General features: G+C 41.9%; 1 pseudogene; it reads right to left on the reverse strand.

Moving 5' to 3' along the window:
- Nucleotides 1-1,297: 1,297 nt before the first annotated feature.
- On the reverse strand, nt 1,298-7,575 carry LOC118943590 (2-oxoglutarate receptor 1-like; annotated as a pseudogene).
- Between the last annotated feature and the right edge of the window lie 482 nt (nt 7,576-8,057).

Here is an 8,057-nt window from a genome sequence, read left to right on the forward strand (position 1 = left end):
TCCCCCCCCCCAGGTGTACACAAGCCATATGAGAGGAATGGGTTGACAGCTTTTCTATGTGAATCACAAGGGCAATCACCCTGCATCAAAGTCTGATATACTTATTGAATCTATGGCTCTATAGCATGTTCATAGGTGACAGTGTTTAATCCCGAGTCCGATATTTTGAGGCAATATTTTTGTCCAATATTTACTGACACAGTGATTACATTTTATGGATTTAATTTCAGCTTACCAACAGTATAACAACATGTTAACCTCATTGTGTTGCATGGTTTTGCAGCTTGTATGGTTATAATGCCATTTGAAACACTATTGCCAGGACTGCCCCCAGAAAAGCTATGCGAAACCCAGAATTTCCTAACTGAATCCAGTCTACTCAAAATATGATCAACCGGCTGTAATTTATCTATCACTGCAGTCAAAAGAACCAGTTTCATGGCAATAACATGTTGACAATATGAGTAATGTTTAGAATCACAGTCAGCCTGGAAAGGCAGCATGACCAATATTCTATTGACATTTTCACTTTGTTATAGAGAAACAACAGCATACAACAAATACAAAATGACAGGAGCCAATGAATACTAATGAACTCACTACCCATGAGAAAAATTAAATAGAAAAGAAAAAGGATGACAAGCAAACAAAAACCAACGGAAAACTGGAATGCATTAAAATAAAATCACTGGCTAATCACGTCACACTGGCAGAGAGAACAGGAGAAATACATCAACCAAGATACTAGAACACATTGGAAGAGTTTGGCTTATGGCTGAAATGTAACACTCCATTTTCACTGAGGTATCCCGAACCACTGTTATGATCAAGATATTGTCAAAGTAATATTTCGCCACATGGTTGATAAGTCGTAAAATAATATTTATTGTATGGTGCTAAAGTACCCAGTTGGAAGAACCATACATTTACTTAGGGTAAATCAGAGGCTTTCCATTCTCTAACCAGACATTTTCTTCCAAGCATAAGGGCTGTATGTACCCAGTCTTTATGGGAAGCAGGGAGACAGTACAAAGCTAATAATACATTTTATGTGTTCATGAATAGGAAAAATTATTGCAGGACAATATAAAGGGAACCAGAGAGCCATCACTCTCCCTGCATCTCCAACACTCTGCACTAGAACGGCTGCATCTGATAAAGTTACTCAAAGGCAGTTCAAACCATAAGTTAGTGAAGAGACAATTGCTATGTTGTCAACATCCAAAAGCAGACTTCTATGTGTTTTGGAATGAAATAAGACAACCGTATAAAATGTGGATTTTTTTTTGTTGTTGACTTAACTCTTTAGCATGTTAGCCTGTGAAATGCTGTTGCTGCCTGGTTGGCCGATCACTGCAGCCACAATGGGCCTCTTGGTCTTGAGAAACTGGAATCTCCAGTGGAGGAGGCGAAGGACCGCCTGGTGAAACCTTTCTCCAGACAGTGTGTGTACAGAGCGAGGTTGAAGAAGGTATTGAGCGCTGGAGATGGTATAGGCTGCGTTATAAACTGGGTGGTTCGAGCCCTGAATGTTGATTGGCTGAAAGCCTTTTACCACGGGTATGAAAAAACATAGATATTTTTTACTGCTCTAATTACGTTGGTAAACAGTTTATGATAGCAATAAGGCACCTCAGATGTTTATGATAAATGGCCAATATACCACGGATAAAGGCTGTATCCAGGCACTCCACGTTGCGTTGTGCGTAAGAACAACCCTTAGCCGTGGTATACTGGCCATATACCACACCCCTCTGGCAGTATTGCTTAATTGACCCCCCTCAGCAGTATATAGGGCACCAGTGTTTTGGCTTCCATCCGAGTATACATCCGTATGGCACGGAGGATGTAGAAGAGGATGAAGCACATTACAAAAACAACCAGGATCAGCACAGCCAGCCTGCGGGCATGCACCCAGCTCAAATCAAATTTGACTGGTCACATACACGTGTTTAGCAGATGTTATTGCGGGTGTAGCAAAATGCTTGTGTTTCTAGCTACACCGGTTCAGTAATATCTAACAATTTCACAACAATACACACAAATCTAAGTAAATATGATGGAATCGGACAGCCTTTGTGGGGCCCGTCAGTCACCGGCATAGCTCAGGCACACCGACACCGGGGGGATTAGGTAGCCCAGGACTGTGAGTAGCCAGGCATAGACCCACTAGGGGGAGTAGGTAGCCCAGGACTGTGAGTAGCCAGGCATAGACCCACTAAGGGGAGTAGGTAGCCCAGGACTGTGAGTAGCCAGGCATAGACCCACTAGGGGGAGTAGGTATCCCAGGAAAGTGAGTAGCCAGGCATAGACCCGCTAGGGGGAGTAGGTAGCCCAGGACTGTGAGTAGCCAGGCATAGACCCACTAGGGGGAGTAGGTAGCCCAGGACTGTGAGTAGCCATGCATAGACCCACTAGGGGGAGTAGGTATCCCAGGACTGTGAGTAGCCAGGCATAGACCCACTAGGGGGAGTAGGTATCCCAGGACTGTGAGTAGCCACGCATAGACTCACTAGGGGGAGTAGGTACCCCAGGACTGTGAGTAGCCAGGCAAAGACCCACACCTCTTCTGGATCATTACTAGCAAAATCCAAACATGACCGTCATTGTAAATAAGAATTTGTTCTTAATAAAGGTTAAATAAAAATAATACATACATAAATGACGTTCTCAGTCTTCTCCACAGTGGTCATGTAGACCATGGTTGTAATCTCCAATATAGATATGACCCATACAGCCGAGTAGTCTGTGACAGCCCAGCTCTTCCTCTGTACCTGGGCTGCCCTCACCTGGTGGACCATGACCACATAGTGGAACTCACTCAGGCAGGTGAGGAAGAGAATGCTGCCGTACAGGTTAAAGTAGGAGCTTAAGCATTCAAAAATGTTCCAAATGGACAATTCCACAATGCTGTGCGGTTTACAGTAATGTACCAAAATTGATTTGAAATGTATGGAATCATTTACTGTTTACCCCTAAAATCACCCAGAGTGCATTGCCTTTTATGGCAATTTACCGTAAATAATTAATACAGTACTTTACGGTTTGTTTTATTGTATAATACTGTCAAAACAACAATAACGTTTTACACGGTACTAATGAAACCAAATAGTCCAACTTACTTTGACCTGTTTTGTCACCGAGGATGCTGCCATACAGGTTAAAGCACAGGTTGAAGTGAGAGCTAAAGCAGACAATGGGACACATGACGTCGCCCATGATCCAGTCGTCCTGGATGTAGTGGTGGACCAGGAAGGACGTACAGGAGGTCTGCCACGGCGAGGTTCACCATGCTGCTGCTCTTCCATGGCTGCAACCTGACCACGTAGATAATGATTGAGGTGATGTTTCCCACAAGCCCCAATACAAAAGATGATCCCATACGTGACCGGGAGATAGTACTTCCTACTGTACTCATCAACTGGGAAACAGTCAGTGGCCTCACTGTTCACTTTTTTCTCTAGACATGGTTGTGTTGTAATATTCAACAAATTGACCTAAGACACAAGTACAGAGACAATTTGTGTATAATGTTATCCCATTTGGGGCGGCAGGGTAGCCTAGTGGTTAGAGCGTTGGACTAGTAACCGGAAGGTTGCAAGTTCAGATCCCCAAGCTGACAAGGTACAAATCTGTCGTTCTGCCCCTGAACAGGCAGTTAACCCACTAGGCCGTCATTGAAAATAAGAATTTGTTCTTAACTGACTTGCCTAGTTAAATAAAGGTAAAATTAAAAAAATGACTAGTTGAATTTGTCCATGTGGTTTAAGAATGTGTTTATTCCCACCATAAACTGCGGAGTTTCTCCAGTTCCCGTCTGCATTTCCTGAATCTTCAGGCAGCAGTCAGTTTTAAGAGCATCCCCAGAGCCCTCCCACACAGAATTAGTGCCACTGCCTACCAACAGAGGAAGTAGTACACCCATTGGAGTCAAACAGCAAATTGTAACAGGTTTAAAGTTCTCAAATGTGTACTCAAACTAATCAGGCACGTAGTTAGATTTTGGTATTTTATATCACTTCTAGAGAGTGGCCAAAGGCCAAAGGACATGAAAAATACTCAACCATTGAAGGTATAAGACATGCTGCCACTGTTCCCTGTACACATGACATTTTTTGGATCACTACTACCACATATCAGTTCAATTGGTACAGCACTCTCATTTATGTCTGGCACAAATGTAGCCTATTACAAGGCACTCCCCCAAATATTTAAATTAGCCAGAAACAACAATACCATGTAATTTAGTAAATCATAGGAATGTTGTACACACCTTGTTTGGTTCACTTCAGACCTTGATGTCTCTCAATCCTATTACTCAAGTATTGTTTGAAAAAGTTCCAAGTTGACAATCCCACAATGCTGTGCGGTTACAGTAATGTACTGTTAAACCAAAGTTTCTTTGAAATGTATGGTATCATTTACTGTTTACGGCTAAAATCACCCAGAGTGCATTGCCTTTTACGGAAATTTACCGTAAATAATTAATATGGTACTTTACTGTTCATTTTATTGTATAATACTGTCAAAACAATAATAACGTTTTACACGGTACTAATAAAACCAAATAGTCCAACTTACTTTTTTTTACATGTTTTATTGCCGATTACACAAGTGCTAAACTGTAGTTGTTGTTTAAGCAATGCCTACAGTATTGGGATTTGATAACAATTCAGACTTCTCCGATCCTACATACTTGAAAGATGTGTCATGTATCCCTCTGCTTGACCAAGGACACAAGTGGCAGACACACTCCATCTCCAGGTTATTGTTCAACTATTGACCACACACTAATGGTCACGTAGAATGTCCTTTCATTTCCTTATTAGAATACCACGGAAACAAGCCATCAATGGTCCGCTGAATCGTCCCTCGACACAAAAGGAATAGTGATGGTACATACCTCTGGGACATTTCAATAACATTTTTATAATAGAATGTAAACTTTCAAATAACTTGATAGAAAGCATTCCACGGTGATTATGAATGATTCTCCAGTGGTGGTCCAGTTTCTTGTGTAGTCCTAAAAAACAGACAGGAGGAGAGTGCCATCTAGCGGCCATAAGCTGAAATTGCATCTGTTTGTAATATAATTAATACAGTATGATTATAATTTGATATTTTCAATACACCAGGCCAAAATATGTTTTATTCATTTTTTTTTTAATACATTTTTAGTCAAGCTATTAAGTCCGTCCCAACCCATTTTTGTAAAAATATTGGTACCTTACATTCTTGCAATAATAAAGTATAACGCAAAATTACATCTACATGTGATGTATGGGACAAATTCTGAAGATATCGTTGACTACATTTTTGACCGGTTTTAACCATATTCACTATACTGTACAAATATAACAAATATACTGTTGTCAACTTGTCAATAAGAAAGCAATCCTTTTTTACCACTAAATGGGGCATAATATCAGAAACTGATTCTGAAGAGAAAAGCACTATAATTGTATTGTAGTTTATGAAATTAATAGTAGGTTCAAATTTGACAGTATAATAAAATCATATAATATTTTTTCCTCTCATCTGATAAGTATCAAACAGTACAAGATAGACAGTGAAGATGAGGAAGTGTGTATAACAGACAATGACTAGTAGGTAGATGGATGAAGTGATATTCATGGCTGTGCAGACTGGCACCGACAAGTGTAGGAGGGACGTGGGCACTGACCAGCCATCACTTTCACATTGACCTTCTACCCACCTTCCCGTTGGCTCCAGATAAATGAGAAGTTCTGATACACAAACTGGAGAGGTACTGTCTCTCTCATTTCCTGTTTCTATTTCTATGTTCAGTACTTTTCCCCTTATCTATAGCATTCTATTTCTGTGTGCAGTACTTCTTCCCTCATCTCTAGCATTCTGTGTATCTCACTCTCATTCTCTCACACAAATAAACACAAGGAGGCAAACGGGTTTGAATAGGCTTTATAGAACCTTACCCTTATCCAGTAATTTTGTCTCAGAGTTGTATTGCTTTAATTGCTCTGAACGTATTGATTTAGCACATCGACTGTAAATATTTTCAGCAACTGAACTGAGAGAAATAATAATTCCAAATACATCCAGCACAACAGTGACTGCTGTTGGAATAGAGAGTGCCTCAGGGTTGCTGTAATACGACAGAGTGTAGGCTACTATCAAACTAGTATTAACAAATGACCTAAATAATAATAATACAAATAATAATATATGTGTGTTGGTATGCGTGGATGCCAGAGAAGGTTGGTAATCATCATTATTAGGGTAGGAAAAGTTTTAGAATAACCACTTTTTCAAAAATATTTTTTGGGGGGGTTCGGAACATTTAATGACAAAAATGTATTGATTGCACTATTTTACCATTTTTACTCTTATAAATTAGCTCATAGATTCCAATATAGTGCACAGAGGAGGATAAATGAGTTTGGTGCCTCAACAAAGTCAACTGTTTTCACTCTCATATTGTCTCCTCCATATCTCAGTCTGTTTGACCAACCTGGTCAGCGACAGTGACATTTCTCCAGTCTAGAAGGGAGAAAGGTGGTGACCTTTCCACACACAGCTCTGATGTCTCTGCTTCATTCTTTTGAAGGGGATAGTCAATGTGACAAGATCAAAGATTAGACCTCTCCTGGTGGTCAATATTGAATCCCTAAGCTACATATGACATCTGAATTAAGAGTCTAATTTAGCTGACTTAGTTTTAATTTAGATATTCTTCTCAGAGACTGACCCAGTTTAATTTAGCTATCGTGCTCAGAGACTGATCCAGTTTAATTTTGCTATCGTGCTCAGAGACTGACCCCGCTTCAAGACTGCTTCGATCACGTGGATTGGGATATGTGGATTGGGATATGCTCCGCATTGCTTCCAACAACATTGACGAATACGCTGATTCGGTGAGCGAGTTCATTAGAAAGTGCATTGACGATGTCGTACCCATAGCAACGATTAAAACATTCCCAAACCAGAAACCGAGGATTGATGGCAGCATTCGTGTGAAACTGAAAGCGCTAACCACTGCTTTTAACCAGGGCAAGGTGACCGGAAACATGACCGAATACAAACAGTGTAGCTATTCCCTCCGCAAGGCAATCAAACAAGCTAAGTGTCAGTATAGAGACAAAGTAGAGTCGCAATTCAACGGCTCAGACACAAGAGGTATGTGGCAGGGTCTACAGTCAATCACGGATTACAAAAAGAAAACCAGCCCCGTTGCGGACCAGGATGTCTTGCTCCCAGACAGACTAAATAACTTTTTTGCCCGCTTTGAGGACAACACAGTGCCACTGACACGGCCCGCTACCAAAACCTGCAGACTCTCCTTCACTGCAGCTGACATGAGTAAAACATTTAAACGTGTTAACCCTCGCAAGGCTGCAGGCCCAGGCGGCATCCCCAGCCACGTCATCAGAGCATGCGCAGACCAGCTGGCTGGTGTGTTTACGGACATATTCAATCAATCCTTATCCCAGTCTGCTGTTCCCACATGCTTCAAGAGGGCCACCATTGATCCTGTTCCCAAGAAAGCTAAGGTAACTGAGCTAAACGACTACCGCCCGTAGCACTCACTTCCGTCATCCTGAAGGGCTTTGATAGACTAGTCAAGAACCATATCACCTCCACCCTACCTGACACTCTAGACCCACTCCAATTTGCTTACGACCCAACAAAGTCCACAGACGATGCAATCGCAACCACACTGCACACTGTCCTAACCCATCTGGACAAGAGAAATACTTACTGTATGTGAGAATGCTGTTCATCGACTACAGCTCAACATTTAACACCATAGTACCCTCCAAACTCGTCATCAAGCTCGAGACCCTGGGTCTCGATCCCGCCCTGTGCAACTGGGTACTGGACTTCCTGACGGGCCGCCCCCAGGTGGTGAGGGTAGGTAACAACATCTCCACCCCGCAGATCCTCAACACGCAGGGGCCCCACAATGGTGCGTTCTGAGCCCTCTCCTGTTCTCCCTGTTCACCCACGACTGCGTGGCCATGCACGCCTCTAACTCAATCATCAAGTTTGCGGACGACACTATAGTGATAGGCTTGATT

This window comes from Oncorhynchus mykiss, chromosome 22, assembly GCF_057628025.1.
Source record: "Oncorhynchus mykiss isolate SJ-2025 chromosome 22, ASM5762802v1, whole genome shotgun sequence".
Taxonomy (NCBI): Eukaryota; Metazoa; Chordata; class Actinopteri; order Salmoniformes; family Salmonidae; genus Oncorhynchus; species Oncorhynchus mykiss.